This window comes from Ochotona princeps, chromosome 2 (assembly GCF_030435755.1).
Source record: "Ochotona princeps isolate mOchPri1 chromosome 2, mOchPri1.hap1, whole genome shotgun sequence".
Classification (NCBI taxonomy): Eukaryota; Metazoa; Chordata; class Mammalia; order Lagomorpha; family Ochotonidae; genus Ochotona; species Ochotona princeps.
The window spans coordinates 19726541-19743888 of NC_080833.1; the positions used below are offsets into that span (position 1 = coordinate 19726541).

At 59.9% G+C, this 17348-nt stretch overlaps 1 protein-coding gene across 6 annotated transcripts in view; it reads right to left on the reverse strand.

Moving 5' to 3' along the window:
• Nucleotides 1–17348, reverse strand: part of AHDC1 (AT-hook DNA binding motif containing 1) — a 59879-nt gene that overhangs the window by 16668 nt on the left and 25863 nt on the right. For all 6 annotated transcript variants that reach the window (XM_058677470.1, XM_058677461.1, XM_058677454.1 and 3 more), the window contains one exon: nucleotides 3988–4165. The gene's annotated coding sequence lies outside the window, so the exon portion shown is untranslated. The remainder of the gene's footprint in view (nucleotides 1–3987; nucleotides 4166–17348) is intronic.

The window sequence follows — 17348 nt, forward strand, 5'->3', positions numbered from 1 at the left end:
GCTGGTCAGGGCACAGCTGGGATTTAGAGCCAGCCACCTCGGACTCCCAAGGGAGCCTGAAGCCTCAGGACCATGGCTGAGCCTGAGCAACTGAGATTTCCAGGGGCTGAACGGGGGTGGGTTTTAAACACAGACCCCTGGGAGCCTAGCATTGTGGGGGCTTCTCCCACCCATAAAGCCACATCATCACATGTGAGCATCGGTTTATGTCCTGGTTGCTCTAGCTCCATCTTTGATTCAACTCTCAGCTCATGTACTTGGAAACGCAGCGAAAGATGGCCCAAGTGCTTGGGCCCCCATGAACCATGTGGGAGACTGGGAAGCAGTCCCTGGCTCTTGGCTCTAGTGTAGCCCAGCTCTGGTAATTGTGGCCATCTGGGAGTGAACCAGCAGATCAAAGATCTCTCTATTTCTGTGTGTATCTTTAAAAAAAACAATAATAAAGACAGATCCTGACCACTGTCCAGTGTTTGGCCCTGACCACCTACAGACATATGGAGTCACCCAGCAGGACTGCAGAGCTGACCACACAAGACAGTGTGGAAAGAAACACTCCCCCCTGCCCCCCCTAAGCCAGAAGTTGCCATGTGCAATCTACAAACTCCCTCACGGGTGACCCACAAAATCCTCACGGCAACCTGGGTGGCATGGTTTATTACTCCTGAGTTAAAACAGGCTCAGAGTGGTTGTATAACTTGCCTGAGGTCACACAGCTGCTAGGTGGCAGCAGTCCTAATCCTGTCCTTAGGCCAGAGCCTTCCTCTTCTCCCAGTCCTTGCAGTCCTGCTTAGCTTCTTTTGGACCTGTAGTCTAATTGGAGGCCAGGAGGCACCTCCCAATCTAACCCACTGGCTTCCAAACCCAGGCCATGGGGTCATCCCGAGTGCCTAGGCCTGGTTCCAGAGGGGTCTGGATCTCTCAGCAGCCACCCCAGAGGGTACACTGTTCCAGTGCCATCTTGTATCCCACCCATTTGGCAGGTGAGAAAACAGAGACCGGAAGATGAAGAGAGACTTCGTGGAGGCCCCAAAATGGCACAGAAAGGGCCCTTTGGTGCTTGCCCAGGTGCAACAGCCTTCTGCCCACTGTTCCTTCTGCCTCTGCAGGTCCTTGGGCCTCAATGCTCCTCCACAAGGTCCCATCTGTGACTCTCAGGGTCCTGTGCACCTCCACGCCCCTCTCAGTTCAGGCTCCCTCCACTCCAGGGTGCTGTGGGGGGACTGGGCGTGCAGGTGCTCTCACAGGCAAACCTGGGGAACACCCTCACAACACATGGAGGGAAGGGTTTCCAACGCTGGAACCCCCAAGGCCTCCTACCAACAGCTCAGCTCCCCCTTTGAGGTGCTCCCAGAAGCCACGGGCTCCACCCTGGCTGAGGGTGGGGCTCGCTGGCCCAGCAGACCTCCCACTTGGGGCGTGAGGGTGTGGTCTTGGCAGGAGGGAGAACCCTCCTTGGAGGCCATGGCTGCTTCTGTTCCACCCACCCGTGAAGACCTTTGGCCACGTCCTCCAACGCTGGTCACCCAGCTTGCGTGCCTGCTCGCTTGCTCCAGGATCTGAGGGAAGCAGCTGGCTCCCCTCCCTCCCACACCCTGGCAGCCATTCTCTTGGCCCCCTCCCAAGGGTACCACCTAGCCCTGGTCTGCCTGTCTGCTTCTGGGTCAGTGTGTCTGGCCCTGCCCGCGGGGACACTGGGGGCCCCAACCTGCTGTAGGCAGTGCCGGGAAGCGCCAGCCCACATCCTTCAGTCCCCAGCCCCACCCTCCCCCGCTGTGGCTGTGACCACCCCACCTCTTCCCCAGCTCCCCACCCCCTCCCCCACCCACAACCTCCCCAGGGGAGCCAGCCTGCCAGCCCCAGCTCTCACTTCCGGCCTCATGACCCTGTGTCTCCAGCCTGCACACTCCCCCCTGCGCCCCCTCCATTTCCCTCCCAGCCTGGTTTGAAGGCCCAGGGATGTCCTCAAATGGAAAACACTGCGTGCAAGGGGATCTTCCTTGCTGCTCTGCTGGGAGGTCTTTCCCCTCCTGGGGCCACATGGCCCAGGATCTTCCCATCACGAACTGGTTCTGGGTCTCACCTGTCTCTTGCTTCAGCCCCCTACCTACCCAATCATATCTGAAGATTATTGCCTGCCCTCATTCTGGTCCCTACACTGTAACAACAATCAGTGTGATGGAAAGAACTGCAGCCATCACTTAGCTGGCATGAAGGCGAAGGCTGAGGGAGAGAGGCTGGGCTCTGTCCCGAGGACAAACACCCACGTCATTCAATAGGGCTGGAGTATGACTTGAGGTTTGTTGGGCTCCTGCATACCAAACCACTCTGCAGTCCAGAGATTCAGCCCCCTCCCAAGCTGCCTCCTCCAGCTGTCCTCATCCTGAGCCATCAGTTCCAGTTTTTGACTTCTAATCTAGCCTCCTCCTAGCTTCTGGTCACTACCTCCCACTGCAGCCATCCACATGCACTACCCTCCCTCACCACTAGGTGTCCCCTCAGAGCCACTGATGCCCCCAAGGGGAACTGGCCATGCCCCCCCACCCCCCAGCACAGCACACCCCACCCCATCCTCCTCTACCTCTAGCCACACAGAGCTCCTTTGTGCAGCCCTCGCCCACCCCCTTCCTGCCCAGAGCAGGGCACCTGGCAAGCAGGTCTGCCCCAGAACCGCCCCCTGCCAGCCCCTTGCCCCGGGTGCCAGGTGTGCGGGCGCCACTGCCAGCTCTCCCTGGGCCTGAGGGTCACCCTGCCGGCGGCCCTCCCTTCCTCCCTCCGAGGTCACCCAGGGACTGTGCTTCCCGCCCTGCTCCGCCCCCATCCCCTCCTGCCCTTGGCCCTTACAGACTCCTGTCCTTGTCTTTCTGTCTCCTGAGGACTCTCTCCTCCAGCCCCACCAGGCCCTCCCCCAGCCTCTCACCCCCGCCCACCTCCTTCCCCAGAGAGCGCCCTGTTCCGCCCCCCCTCCCCTCCCCGCCCAGGTCTGGAGGACTCCTCCTCCTGGAAAGTTGTTGCTGCAAAGGAAGTGACTTCAGCGATTTGGCCACAAGGTTGGGCACTGCTGAGCCCAGCTCGGCTCAAGACTTGCCCAGCCACCTCCAAAGCACAAACGGAGCCACGTGCACACACCACCCCCACCATGCACCCAGAACCACGAGCACCCACTTCCCCTGTGGACACGAAGCTCCCTCTGGGCACACCCACCCAACCCCCAGGGTGTGGAGCATCTACCCACATCTCAGTGAGTGCACATCAGCGCCCTGCACCCACCCACACCCATCCAGTACGCACACATGCATCAGGCATTTCCACACCTGCCCAGCACGCACGCTCCCTGGACCCTGTTCACTCACCATTCCACCACACTGCATACACAGCCCTTGACCCTCCTGTGGCCCCATCCACTTATATAACCTGTATATCCAAGCCCTGCACACCTACACATCTGCTTGCCCATGAGCCTGGCTGGCCAGCATATTCATAGTCAGGTGCCAACAGGTGTGCTCCCCAGCCGTGTGATCCCTGGAGGCCCCACCCCCAGACCTCAGCCCCCAGGAATGCTCCTTTGGAAGTTGGGTGGGGTCCCTGGGCAGGCCTGGCTCTAGGGAGCTTCCTGGCGCCCTAGGCTTCATGTGTCAACTGAGGGTGTTGCCCCTGCAGGGCAGGGTGGCCCCACCTGGCCTCTGCAGCTCCAGAGGTGGGTGGGCTCACTGGGGCCGGCCCTGCCCCTCGCCCTCTGTGGCCTCTGCAGGCACTCGTAGTACTTCACCTTGGCCTCCCAGCTCTGCTTCTACAGCCCCCAGTGTCCTCAGGCACAGGGCAATCAGGGCTGGGGGGACTCACTGTATATCCAGGAGCCTCAATTTCCCCTTCTGGACAGTGGGAAGCTTCAGTAAGCCCAGAGTCTTCTGGGGTCTCTCTGGTCCAAGCTGGGAGGGGATCACTGTGGGGAGTGGGAAGGAGTTTCCTGGGGGCAGCCTGGCTCCTTACCTGAGCAGGCTGTGCCGATAGGCTTCGCTTAGCAGGACAGGCCTATCTCCACCAGCATCTCCAGGGTGGTGTCTGCTGTGGCCTGAGAGGTGCCCCTCACCCAGGGCCCTCTGCACACGCTCAGCTGGGCAGGCGCTGGGGTCCAGGCTGATGGGTAGATAGTCAGGCAAGCTCCCATCTGTGGAAGCAAACACAGGGCCCGTAGGCATAAGTGCGGGCAGAGCTGGTCAGAGGGCAGGGGCAGAACAATGTGAAGCCCATAGGCTATCCTAGATGGGGACCCCCTTTTCAGATCTGACCTCCACCCTGATGGGAACTGGGGGCCTACTGAGAAGTGCCTGCATGTCTAGGAACATGGATACATGCACATACACGTGCATACCCAAACTGGTGGCAGGGCCTCTGCTGGTCAGTCCCCAGCTCAACCCTGTCTGTGTGATCTTTGGCCAGTGGGCTAACCTCTCAGACTCAGATTTCTCAGCTACAAAGTCGGGAAGCGATCTCGGCAATGAGGAGCAGCACTCCGGGGAAGTCAGGCATGGTGCAGGTTGAGGTGCTGTTCAGAGTGATGGGAAAGGCAGGTTTCCACACGGCCCCTCACCCACCCCCAAGCTGGCTGGCCTTCATCTGTCTCCATCAACAACCAACCAGCCTTGAGTTTTGCCTTTTGATAGCCTTCTTTCGCAGGCCCCGCTTCCTGCCCCTTTGCCTGCCTCCCTTGGTTCTGTGCCGGAGCCGCAAAGAATATGGAAAGGTGGCCTTGTGGACTGCTTGTAGGCTCTGACCACTGTATGTCACACTCTGGCTGCAAGATGCATACCTGTCTGCTCAGCAGTGTGGATACCCAAGCCTGACTGATGGTACCAAACTGTCTGCACACCTGTACGTGCTGCTCTGTGTCTTTGGCCCTCGAGAGTAACAACGTGGTGTGATCCCGCGGATCCCTCGCCTTGGCTGTGGGGGCTATAGTCCTCTGAGCATAGGGCCTGATTCAGCTTATTCAGATTTCTGTTCCCTCCCGCTGTGTGCCCACTCATGAGGCCTCAGAGGTGGAGTGTATGCCTGTGTGTGACAGGGCGGGCGTGTGCACTCACTCTGCCTGGCTGTGAATCTCGCTGTGTCAGGAGCCAAGCCGGCTCCTGCCTGTGTCAGAGCTCTGGGGACGTGTACGATGGGGGAAGGGTGTGCGTGGGCGGCTGATCCTCCACTGTCCCCGCAGGTTTCCTACTGCGAGGCCTGTGACCGTGGGTGCTGGTCTTGCTGGACATCAGCCCTGTCTCCCTCTTCCCTCCACTCTGCTCCTGGCCCCTAGGGCCTCTGTGTGAGTGGTCACAATATCCCCATGGGTCTGTGTGTGCTCATGGGTGTGTTCTTGCGTGTGTGGCTTTGCCCAGCTGCCCACTGTGCCTGGGTATGGTGGTGGGGCCCTGTGCCATGGCACGTCGTCTTTGCACCCTTACAGCTGCGTGTCTGGCACGCCAGTGCACAGTGATGGTGCCTCGGCGTTTGGATGGCCCCTTCGTGCAGTCCGGGTGTGTGCACAGGGAAGCCCATTTGTGTGACAGTGTGTGTGTGCTGGTGTCACTGTTTGTATATTCCTGCTTCTTTCCTCCCTCCTCCCTCGCTCCTGCTTGCTCTCTCTTTCCCTCTCTCTCTCTCTCTCTGTAGGAGCCAGACAACTCCCCAAGCCTGGATTAGGGACAATTTATCCACAGGCAGAGAAGGAGAATTCCAACCTGCCAGAGCCTCCCTCTGATCCATTCCCCCCTTTCCCTGTGGTTGGGTGGGCACAGAAATGCAGCCCAGCAGCTCCCAAGCCCTCAGGGAGCCCCCACTTCTGTAGCTCTCCAGAGGCCCAGGAAGGTGGAAAAGATAAAAATCTGGATGGCCCTGGAGCCCTCTGGTGGGGGCCGACTGGCTGCCCCCCAACCAGGTCCCCACCACTCAGCTCCTCTTGGCCATGTTCTGCTGCACACGGCGATGTATGCGTGCGTGTGTGTGGGGGAGCCACAGAGTTCTGCCCAGCCGCGGGGGCCAGGGAGATTTAAGGAGCAAGGCTGCGCTGGCCGCCCCACAATCCCAGCAAGTGCGAGGGTCTGGGAGCCCGGACTGTGCCTACTTGGGCTGGGAGGCAGGCAGAGGGCAGCACGGCGGGGGAATGCGGCTGGGCTGCGACTAGGCTCCCTTCATGGTGCTCCAGGCGCAAAGCAGCATCACATGTTTCCCATTAGCTGCTCTGGCCTCCCTGTTCAGGGGGTGTCGGCTGGGGGAGATTTGTTCTGGTTGCAGACACCAGCCGAGACCACACAAGAGAGAGAGAGAGAGAGAGAGGAAAGAGAGCCAGCCAGCCAGCTAAAGGGAGAGACAGGGAGATAGAGACACACAAAGGGAGACAGGGACACTAGAGACACAGGCAGAAAGGGCGAGGGACAGGCACACATAGACACAAAAAGAGAGCCAGAGAGTGAAGATGGACAGCGACCCGAGGTGGAGGCGGAAAGGACCAGGAGGTGTGGTTGCAGAGGCTGAGGACTGGGTGTGGGGTCAGACAGGCATAGGGTGAGTCTGCAGCCAGCAAGGACAGAGGAGACAGGGCCATGGGGGCCAGCTGGTGCCACGGGAGTCTGGCATGGAGGCGGGCCGGGGAGTGGGCTGCCGGCCTCGTGCCTGTTGACCCCAGGGCCTGGGAGATAACAGGCCGAATAGTGCTGACTTGCGGTTCAGAAATCCAATATCCTCGCGGCACACTAATCGACTACCTGAGCTCCCGGCCCGCGCCGAGCTGCCCCGATTAATCCTGCGGCTCCACAGCTTTAATTAGTTTAACAGTTTCAGGGGCAGAAGAGGCAAGGAACAGGGTCCTCCAGGCCTGTGGGGATGCAGCTCCCCCCATCCTCTTGCAGACCCCACTCATCTCACCTGCCTAGTCACTCACACTCCAGCCCTGAGGGCCTAGGGACCCCTGTCCACAACCTTGGGAAAACGCGGGGCCCCTCCTCCTGAGGAGTGGTCCTGAGGGTTCGTGCCCCAGCCCCAAGGTGGGTGACACGGGACCAAGACCTGCCCGCCCTCTGGGCTACGGGTTCTACCCCACAAGGGCCCACCAGCTGCCAGCTTCCCCATCCCAGGGTAACGGGTTGTCTTCTTCGGGGTGACAGACAAGCTCCCCAGTTCTTGACAACTTCCCAACAGGAGCTCTAACACAAGTCACTCCCCACAACAGCACGACAGGGACACATGGTGACACTGCTCACACACAACAGCCAGAGAAACAGGCACACGACAACCCTCCCAACAGGAAGAGTTAAGCACATAACCTGTCGCTTCCCCAAGTGTGCAATGGGCACATCTCTTGTCCCCAGATGGCATGAGACAGGTCATGGGCTGTCACCTGTCACAATGGTGCTGTAACATAAGCAGCCACCCCCCAACACACACACCACTAACCGGATGAGAGACACGCAGAGGGAGGAACCGTCACAGTGCTGACCCCAAGCTCCACAAAATGAGAAAGGCACAGGCCTCCCGCCACTGCCCCCCAGCAAGAGGCACGGGCACAGCCTTGCCCCACCCCCCCACTGAGTTCTCCCTCCAGAATTGTGGGATGGGTCTACAACATGTCACCTCGTTGACTGCTTGAGCCAGGTAGCAGCCCAATGCACCCCCTCCCCCACTGACGCCACCAGCCCAGGGGTGGGGGTGCTATCCTTGGCCTGCAGAAGTGTCACAGCTCACAGGGCATGAATGTCACCCCAGCACTGCCAGGGCCGGGTACAGCCACACGTTGCCCCAGTGATAAACACCACTGGCCCCAGGAGGTGGAGACATGCAGGGCCCTGGGTGTGACCTTGCTCCCTGGGCACCAGGAGGGGAGGTGCTGTGGTCTCCACCTGGGGAACCCAGAGTTGATGGGGCCGGGGAAAAGTGCCCAGGAGGAAGCTGCTGGACACACAGCCTGGAAAATACCACCTCCCCAAGCCCCTACCCTGCCCCACCTCTACTCCACATGGTAGCTGTGGCTCCTAGGAGGGGCAGGATCTGAGGTGGGTGGGGAGTAGTTTGCTGTTCCCCAGGCACCCAGTGAGAGGGTGGGATAAGGGCCCAGGTCCCCAGCTACTGCCAGGGGTCCCCCCTCTTCCTTATAAAGGCCCTCTCTCCCAACTTCAGGCCACAGAGCCGGGGACAAGGAGGCCAAAGTCCAGGGGCATGACTCACCCAGGGAACAGGCCCAGCCTGCTGGCCAGAGTGGTGAGGGAGGCCAGCAGCCAAGAGGCTGGGGTTCAAGTGTGAGCTCTTCCCGGGCCAAGCTGGATGACCTTGGAGCAGCCGCCTAGCCTCTCTGTCTTTGGGGAGGGGGAGAGGGGCTGGATCCAGGAAACCACTGTGGGAGGGGGAAGGGAAGGATCTAGGAAACCACTCTACCCCTAGATCCCTCCTTTCTTTACAGAGAATCCCATCTTCCTATGCCTCAGTTTCCTCATCCGTAAAGCAGGGACAGTAAAGTAAGCGTTGCAGGACAGTGTCGTAGCAGGTGGGCAGGTTCTTGAGAATTGGGAAGCATCTCATGGAAGAGGGGCGGAACTAAACCGAGAGGGCAGGACATTTGTCTAAGCCACAGGGCCAGTAGCAGCAGTTGCTCCAGGCAGCCCACCTGGAACTGTTCTTTATGGCTGCTTGCAGGAGGGTGTGCACATGTGTTGGGTGGTTAGTGTGGAGCTGGATTTAGTGTGATCCTACCATGTGGGATCTGCCAAGGGGTCTGTTGCACACCCCTTCTGACATTTACCCTAAATGCCACTCAGCTCACCTTTAAACCTTAAGACTACGGGGGCAAGGCACATGGCAGCCCTCTAGCACCTGCTGCTTGGAAGAAATGTGGTATGTGGGATGTCAATGTCTGGGGCCTGCTCAGGTCACCAGAGCCCAGAGAGGGACAGGCCTACCCTGAGGTCACACAGCAGGACAGTGGCAGAGCTGGTCAGGGACAGCCTCTAGCCCCTGGGGGTGGCTGGAGCTGCAGGGCCCCCGGGGACTGAGCGAAACGTGGCGACAGATGGCCTGCCGAGGCAGCGGCGATCTGGGCGGCTGGCAGGCATGCTTGCTCCCGCGCAGGGAAGCGGCTAATTTTAGCTGAGGCCTCGATGCCAGCTTTGTTCCCCCCCACCCACCCGCTGAGGGGGCCCAGCATGCCTTGCGTGCAACCCGCCTCCCCCAGGCACCCCTACTCCCCCGTCTGGCCCCTCGGTGAGTAGTGTTCAGACCCAGGGTCCTAGAACTGTCTGCCTGACCAGGTCTCACCGCCCCCAGAGGCCAGAACTGGGCCCTGGGGCCTGGCTCCCCAACTGCAGGGCCAGCTTGCCCAGGAGTCCAAGCTTCCTCCTTGAAGAGGGGAGGCCGGGAGGCCACTGCCCAGGCCAGGCGGTGAAGTGGGAGGGAGGGAGGGAAGGAGGGAAGGAGGCTGGACAGCAGGGCGGCCAGTCCTATGCCCCACCCTCCACTTAAGGAGACAGGGCCTCGATTCCCTGGGGGCCCTGGCCCTGCCTGCCTGTAGCCCTCCTGGTGGCACTGGTAAAGAGAGTAGGAGCCATCTGAGCCTGTCCTTGTTCCTCACAACTGTGACTTCACCACAGGAACCCAAACTACTCTAGAGAAGTCATAGACAAGCAAGCACAAAAACCCTAAGCCATGTGTGGAAACTGAGGTATGGTCTGGGACAAATATATTGTAACTGGGAGAGACAAATTCCAGGATCCAGGGGGTTCTTGGTGGACACAGCCCCTGGAACTACTGTCTGCCCCTGCCTGGGCTGCCAGAAGGTGGACTAGATGGACCGAGGACAGACCCTGCAGGTTCATTAACCTCCAAATCTCCCCATTCCAGGTTCAACCTTGCGCGCCAAAAGTGGCTTCCAAGACACCTGGTCCCTACCAGGAAGGGGAATCATTTGGGATGACTGTAGGAAGTGCAGACACACACACACCCCACACCCTGCTCTCCAGCCCAGGGCTTCAAGGGAAATGATCAAGTAGGAAGTAGAGGAAGGAGACCCGAAAGGCAAGGAGGGGGCGGGAGAAATCAAGGCAGAGAACGAGACAGAAGGAAGGAGAAGGTGAGGTCAGGAAACACAGGGCCGATGAGGCTTAGGAGAGGATGAAAGGCAGAGAGGGGGAGTGGGCTGGATGGAGGGAAACAGCAAGAGAACCTCAGGAGGAAATGAGGAGGAGGAGAAGACAAAGAGAGCTAGGAGAAGGATGCAGAGACAAAGCCCCACACACACAGCAAGAGGAAGAGACACACTTGGGGTGAGGTTGTGGGGAGAGGGGGCAGGAGCAGAGCAGCCTCCCCAAACACAGATGGCCAAATACGGGGACACGCGAGCCGGGAGCTAGAATTTGGAGCTGGGCAGAGGGCACGACCCACCCAGAGGCCAGCAGACGGTGGAGAGGGTGAGACCCTGTTGGAGAACGGCTGGGTGGGCAGGGGGCATACCAAGTGATGCACGGTGGGGGAACAGCAAGAGGAGGCAGGGGCGAGGAGGGAGGGGTATGAGGAAAGGAGGAGGGGAGATGTCATCGCCAGAGCTAGGGGGGACAGAGGACCGAAATGGAATGTGGGCCTGGGCATGAGGCTCACAGATGCATGGGCTCCGGTTTCAGCTAGGGCAGTTGGCTGCTAGGGTAGGGGGAAAAGGAGTTGAGCTGGCGAGGGAGGGGAGCCTGTTGCCATGGCGGCGGGCACGGCAGGGGCACAGTCTGCTGGCACTTGGAGCTCTGGGCATGGTAGGGGGCTGGCTGAGGGGGAAAGAAAGGAGGGGGGTGTGATGGAGCAGCCTCACCCCTGCCCCCAGGGCTCAACAGGAAAGTAAGTTTCTAGAGAGTGTGGATGGGAGATGCTGGGAGAAGTGGATCTTAGGACCCTGCTCCATTCCATGGGGGCTGCCAGGGGGCACCACTCTCCAGGAGGACCGCGGGCATCCCAGGTGCCTACCTGGGCCTCCTTCTCTTACCCCCCCGAGTCCAGCTGAAGATCTGGCATGCTGCTGCCGTCACTGCCACCACTACCGCTGTATCTGCTTGCACAGGAGCAGCAAGATTGTGAATTCAGGATCTGTAATCCTAACGCAGAGCCCAGGCCTACCGGGCTCCAGTTGCCAAGGCGACGGCAGGTCAGAGGGCAGCGCGGGGCGCCCGCTCCTCCAAGTCAGAATCCCAATTGTTAAAGCCCAAGAATAAACAGCTGAAGCGGCTGTGGGGGGGCCGGGCGGGGGGCTGAGGTCTGCATCGGCTCAGTGTGGTGTTGTCAAGCGAGATGTCACTAATTGTCTGAAGGGACGGGCTGAGGCAGCTCTTAACTGCTTCCCTGCCACCAGAGACACCTTGGCTGCCTGGCCCCATCCCAGGGCCTCCCAGCATTCCACAGGACAGGCTTCTTGGCGGGGGCAGTGCTGGCAAGGCTTAATCCCTACCTCCCTTGCCCCGAACTACCACCACACACTATGGCTCCCACACATCTCCTTGCCTGATGTGAAACCTCCCACCTGGCAAGTGAAATCCGTGCCTCCCCCAGAACTGGTACCCACAGGCACTGGGCCCACAGGAACCAGGCAGTGCAGCTCTGTCCCCTGGGGCCTGCAAATCTCCCCCAGCTCACCCCACACTGTGCCCTCCTCTTGCCGGAAGCCAGGGGTTCTCATCCGTGATGTGAGCACTACAGAGGAAGAGGCCCTCCTCCAGAACTTGGGAAGGCCCTGAGAGCAGCTCTGGCCACCCACTGGAGCCCTGGTTTCTAGCTCTGCTTGTTCCGCCCACAGGCCTGTCTCCTTATCCGCCGTCCACCCTCAGGAGTGCCTGTTCTGAACCCCACGGTGTCTATAAACCCCCGAACAAGCTGGCCTTCCTGCTGAGGGCCCCGATGGCTCATGCAGGCAGGTGTAACCAAAACAGGTCGGGAGGGGAGGCGTCCAGCAGAAAGCAGCAAGTAGCAAGGCTTGGGCAAGAGGACTGAGCCCTCCAGGGGAGATGGGGTCTTGGACGGCTCTGCAAGGGAAGGGAGTTTCAAGGTCTCCAGATCGCGTGCACAACCTCGCTCACAGCAGGAAGAAAGAGGACTGCACCAGCCGTCCCGCCCCATGGGCAAGCTCTGCCTCCTCCTCCACCTCCCGTTGCCGACTCCACCCTCTGCGCGGCCCAAGCCCAGGGGAGCGGTGCCTGCCAGGGGCGGGCCGCCCACAGGCAGAGCTCCCGGGGTTGGCCGCACCTGGAATGTCGTCACAGGGGGGAGGGGCTTCGGGCACGCCCCCTGTCCCACACCGCACCCCCCAGTACCTGGGAGGAGGCGCTCAGCCCGCCCTACCTCACCGCACCCCACAGGTCGGGGGTTCGTGGGCGGGGAGTTGGGCGGGGAAACAGGGGATCCCCCAGAGAGCGCCCAGCCCAGCCTGGGGCTGGATCTGTACAAAAGGGGACTTGTTCTTGCTTGGGATGCCTGCGCCTTCTCAAACATACCTACAGCCACACTCAGGGGACAGCTACACCCTTACAGCCTCACAAAGCCTGCCAGGGCGGGGAGGGGAAGGCGGCTGTGGACAGATCCGGAGGTGGGCAGTAAGAACGCCCACCTCATCGTGTGTCACATCACCTGCACTGCAGCCCCGGAGCAGGGGCACAACACTGCCCCAGTTCCATCTCCAAGAGCCCCTTCCCATACATCTTAGTCTACAATTTGCCAACTCCTCTGGATGCCAGGTGTACACTGGATGACCTTGGTGGTCCGCAAGGCGTCTTACTAAGGTGATTATTTTTACTGAGCACTTACTTCATGCAATCCTAATGATCCCACCCGGTAGTCGTCCTATTTGGTTAGAAGGGCAGTAATTTGCCTGACAGACACCAGGTTCACCCGGGTGTTGTCGCCTTGGTCTCCTACCTTACCATCTTCGCACTCCCAGTGCCCCACAGTCCACAAACCAGGCAGCAAAGCCCAAACACACCTCAATGTCACTGGGCTGGTTTTTCTCACTAATCGAGAACATGGACTGGGGGGCAGGGGAAGTGTCTTCTTCTGTGCTCCCCCCCCCCCATGTTGGATACTGGCCCTCAGAGTCATTACAGATGGGGGCCCAGAGTGACAATGCAGCAGCCAGCAAAGACCACCATGCACCTTTCCCACAGGTTTACCTCTATTTCCCTCGACCCCAGGAATGGCGGGGGAAGTGCCTGCAACTCTCCTTGACCTGGAGGACCCAGCCCCTCCCCTAGCCCCCAAGCCCCTGCTGAGAACAAGCTGAAACAAACTCCTTGCTAGGGCCCTCAAAGCACCTATCCTAGGGGAGCCGGCGCTGTGATCCCCAGAGCCTGGCTAGGGAGAATGATCGGGTTACTTCTTCCCCAGCTGTGCTCCTGCAACTGGGGGTTGACCTTTCACCTCCTCCAGGCCAGGACCCAAAGGGGGCTGGAGTCCAGCCCTCACCTCCAGTTAACCCTGTCCCTGCCTCATCTCTTCTGGGTTCCCCAGCAGGGCCAGGCTGGTGGGTCCCAGGAAGCCCGGCTGGGCATGCCAACCTTTTCCTCCCCTCCTGGTCTCAGGGTCCGGTTTCCCAGACAGCTTTTACAGAGCTGCTCCTCCCTGCCCTAGCTGCCCTGCGGGGATCAGATACCTCCGCCCAAGCAGCTGAAAATGACCTGGGCTATTTTCGCTCAGGGATCACATTGCAAACTCCCCCTGGAGCTGACAGCTTCCCACATCCCTCCGGACCATGGCCCCCCACCTCTCACCCGGGCCACTAACAAGACAGGCAGGTTGTCAGAGACCACCAGCCTGCAGTACTCCAGTGGGGACACTGAGACTGTGAGGAATCAGGGACCATGGCTGGGCAGGGACCCAGGCTGCCTGGTGCCCGCCCAGGTCTCTCTCCACTGTCCCAGCACGGTCTGCTCCGTACCCTAGATTTCAGGGCTTCTGACCTAGCCAGAGCCCCAGCCAACCTCCGCCGGGCACCAGAAAGTCACACGGCAGGCTACCCACAAGCCCCTGCGCTGCCCTGCCTGTCAGGAACCACCTTTGCCACACTTTGTGTAGACTCACACCTATGTCCAAGACACATGGATCACCAGGAAGATGGAAAGATGTGGGAGGGTGAGGCCTAGGCTCAAGGTTTGTTCCCATCTGCCTGTGCCCCATCTTCTGGCCTGCCCACTTTGATCCCCACATTCTGGCCCTCCAGGCACCACTCCCCCCCTTTTGCCCCTGCCCTGCCCTCTGCCACCTGCCCTAGCCCTCCTGGGTAGGAATGTGACTGGTCAGGTCTCAGCTCTAAGGTGACAGCCCCCCATCCTGTCCCTCCCCCAGCCTGGGGGAGCTCAAATACCAAGATGGGGGTAGAGGGTGGGGTGCTGCTTTAACCCTTTGCAGTCTGGCACTCACAGGAAGGCTGTAGGTGGCGGGGAAGTGTGTGTAGGCAGAGTCTGCTGCCTGAGGGGAATGGCACGGGGTGGAGGTGGGGGTGTGGGTATCTGCCAGGCTAGTCTCTATCAAGGAAAATTGCCCTTTGCCATGCTAAATGCTTTAATCCCATGTCCCAGGACACTAGGGGAAACTGTCAGGAGTTGGTGCTGAGGGCAGGGAAGAAAAAGAGGTGTCATGAACTCCAACCCCAGGAGCCCCTAGTCTGATGGGAGAAACACAACCCTGCCCTGGGGAGTCGGACGGGGGAAGAGCAGGCGTGGAGGCCGCCAGGACAAAGAGCTGGAATGGCACGAGAGCAGGGAGCTGCGGCGGCGCGAGTGGGAGGAACCCGGGGCAGGAGTACAAGCCAGGTGGGGTCAGACCCGGGCAGGCTTCCCAGAGGCCCCTCATCCCACACCTCTCCCCCCAGGCTCTGGAATCTCGGGGGTCAGGGCTGAGGGACAGCCCCACCCCCTGCTCCCCTCAGGCTCAGGAATTCCACCAGCCAAGGGGGGGTGTGTGGAGGAAGGACGGCTGCTTCGGCCTCAGTCCAAGTTGGCTCCCACTGGACCAGGAACTGCAGCACTTCCACAGCCCCCCACCCCCATCCAAGCCCCTGGGCTGGCCCCCAGCCCCCTCCTCCTCCCCGGCTGGCACGGTGTGTGCCAGGCACTGGCAGAAAACAAACCCGCCGGGGTGGGTTTGCAGGGAGCTGGGTAACCTTGACACAGTTGCGGCAGTCGCTAATGGCAGACACACACTCCGCCTGTTCTGGGGGGACTGTTGCCGTTGCTAGGAAACCGGCAGCCGCGTGAATGGAAATGGGTCAGTAAACCTGGGGAGAGATAGTGTGACACTCGAACCACTGCAGCTGCTCCAGCCCACACCGAAATCCCTCCTCTTCAATATTTATCACTCCCGCCTGGGCCCTTAGCTCCTGCCAGACCCTGCACCAGCCTGGCCCTCGGGCTCCCCCAGGGCCTGTGGGGGGTAGAGAAGAAAGGTGGAGGGGGGACTGCTTATCCACTTGGGGGGGAAACCAGGCGGGCTAGAACTGGTTCTGGAGGAGATTGAACAGGAAACAGAGTCTAATCCCGTGGTGGGGAAGGGGTTAAAAGGTCAATTCACGCCTGTTCCTGACTTAGGCACTGTGGTAAAATTACTGTGAGAGTGAGCTGGCTTGTGACTGCCTGCCTGTTTGCTTGCCTACCTGCGGAGGACTGACTGAGCCTGGGGATGTCCCTCCTTAGATCCTGGGGCCTCTCCCTTCACAGGGGATGAAGGGCAACGAGGCTCCAGAACACCTTCCAGCCCGAAGAAAACACCAGTTGATGATGGCCCCGATACGCTCTAATACACGTCACAGGGCCAGGAGCTGCAGATGGTCCTGCAGGCCTGTCCACACAGCCTGGACAAGCTGGACAACAGCCCCACAACAGCGCCGACAACTGTAGTTCTGAGTTCAACATCCACCTACAAGCCAACAAACCCAGGCACAGGCAAGGCTGAGCTTTCCCTTGCTCCTCACCGCCCTGGAAGGCTGCTAGGATTCCTGTGTGTCTTCCCCTCCTTGCAAGGGCAGCCTCTTTGTTGTGCACATACACTGCCCCTGTGGTAGCTCTCCTGGACTCACCGGCCTGAAGCTTCGTGCCTAGCACCCAATTGCCTGACTGGTCCCCGACTCACACCTTCCTTGCTGGGCTCTGCAGCCTCACAGCCCCGCTGATAAAAGCTCCAGAGCTTCAGGTCTCCGCAGCTAGGCGGAGGGGGTCCTGGAAGTCAGCACTGCCACTCACCTGGGAGATGGGGCCCCCTCCACCATCCCCAGCCCCTACCAGGATCCCTGAAGGGTGTGTCAGAGAGGGAGCAGCCTTGGGGGGGATACCTTGACAGGAATCTCCCAGCTGACAGGGTTCTCTGTGTGCTTCTATCTCCTAGGATACATCAGTCAACATGGGCTAGGAGCCTGTCGGAGCTAGAAGATGCCTTAGGGAGGCACTAATCCAGCCGCCTCCTCAGGCAGCAGGAAGCTGAAAGAAAGAGTCAGAGAGTCGGCTCTCTGGGTCTCAGCTTGCTGCCTGAAGCCTCACAGCCGGCTGCTGCAGCAGGCCCTTCTCTTGGCAGTTCCTCCCTGGGAACCCTCTAGGAGTTGGAGAGAAATGGAGAGAGAGAGAGGCGTGCGTTGGGTGGGGGTGGCGTACACAGTCAGCCCTAAGACAGAGGGAGGTGGGAGTGGACTGGCTGGGAGGGGCCATGTGTTGTTCCCGAGAACTGTCCAGTGTGCTCAGATGGGAGCACCTGGCAGCCAGGAGCCTGGGCACATGAACGTGGTTCAGCCCAGGCTTTGCCAAAACGACCTGTGGACATCCTTGCTCTACTTCCTGTCCCCTCACCCCACTGTAAGCTGCTGACCCAAACCAAAGGGAAGGGTGTGTTCCCTGTTCCCCGTCCCTGGCCTTAAACATAACTGCCCTCCGGTTCCAGGACCTCCCTGCCTTAGCTTATTTAATAGATGTCTGTTAGGAACCCATGGGGAGCATGGATGAAGAGGTACTCTGAGAGGTAGTTTTGATATCAACATCACTTTGCAAGAAAGCACACTGAGGCCCATGGTGGGGTCATTTGCTCAAGCCCACATAGACAACAAACACAGCCTTGACCCCCTTGCAGTATACCACATCTTTCTCAGCTCCCAAGGTTGGCCAATTAAGCAGGTGACAAGAAGAACTGGACTTGGGGGTGGAGGGGCAGCGAAAGACATGGATTTGACTCTGGGTATCCCTCTGGCAGTGGCAGAGTGAACTATCGGGAAGATGGAGGCAGAGTTCACCGGCCTTACCAGCCTCACCAGCATGGGGGGCTGGGACAGAGCCACTCTGCCAGCCGCTCCCCCCAGTGGGGTAACAAGAGAGCACAGT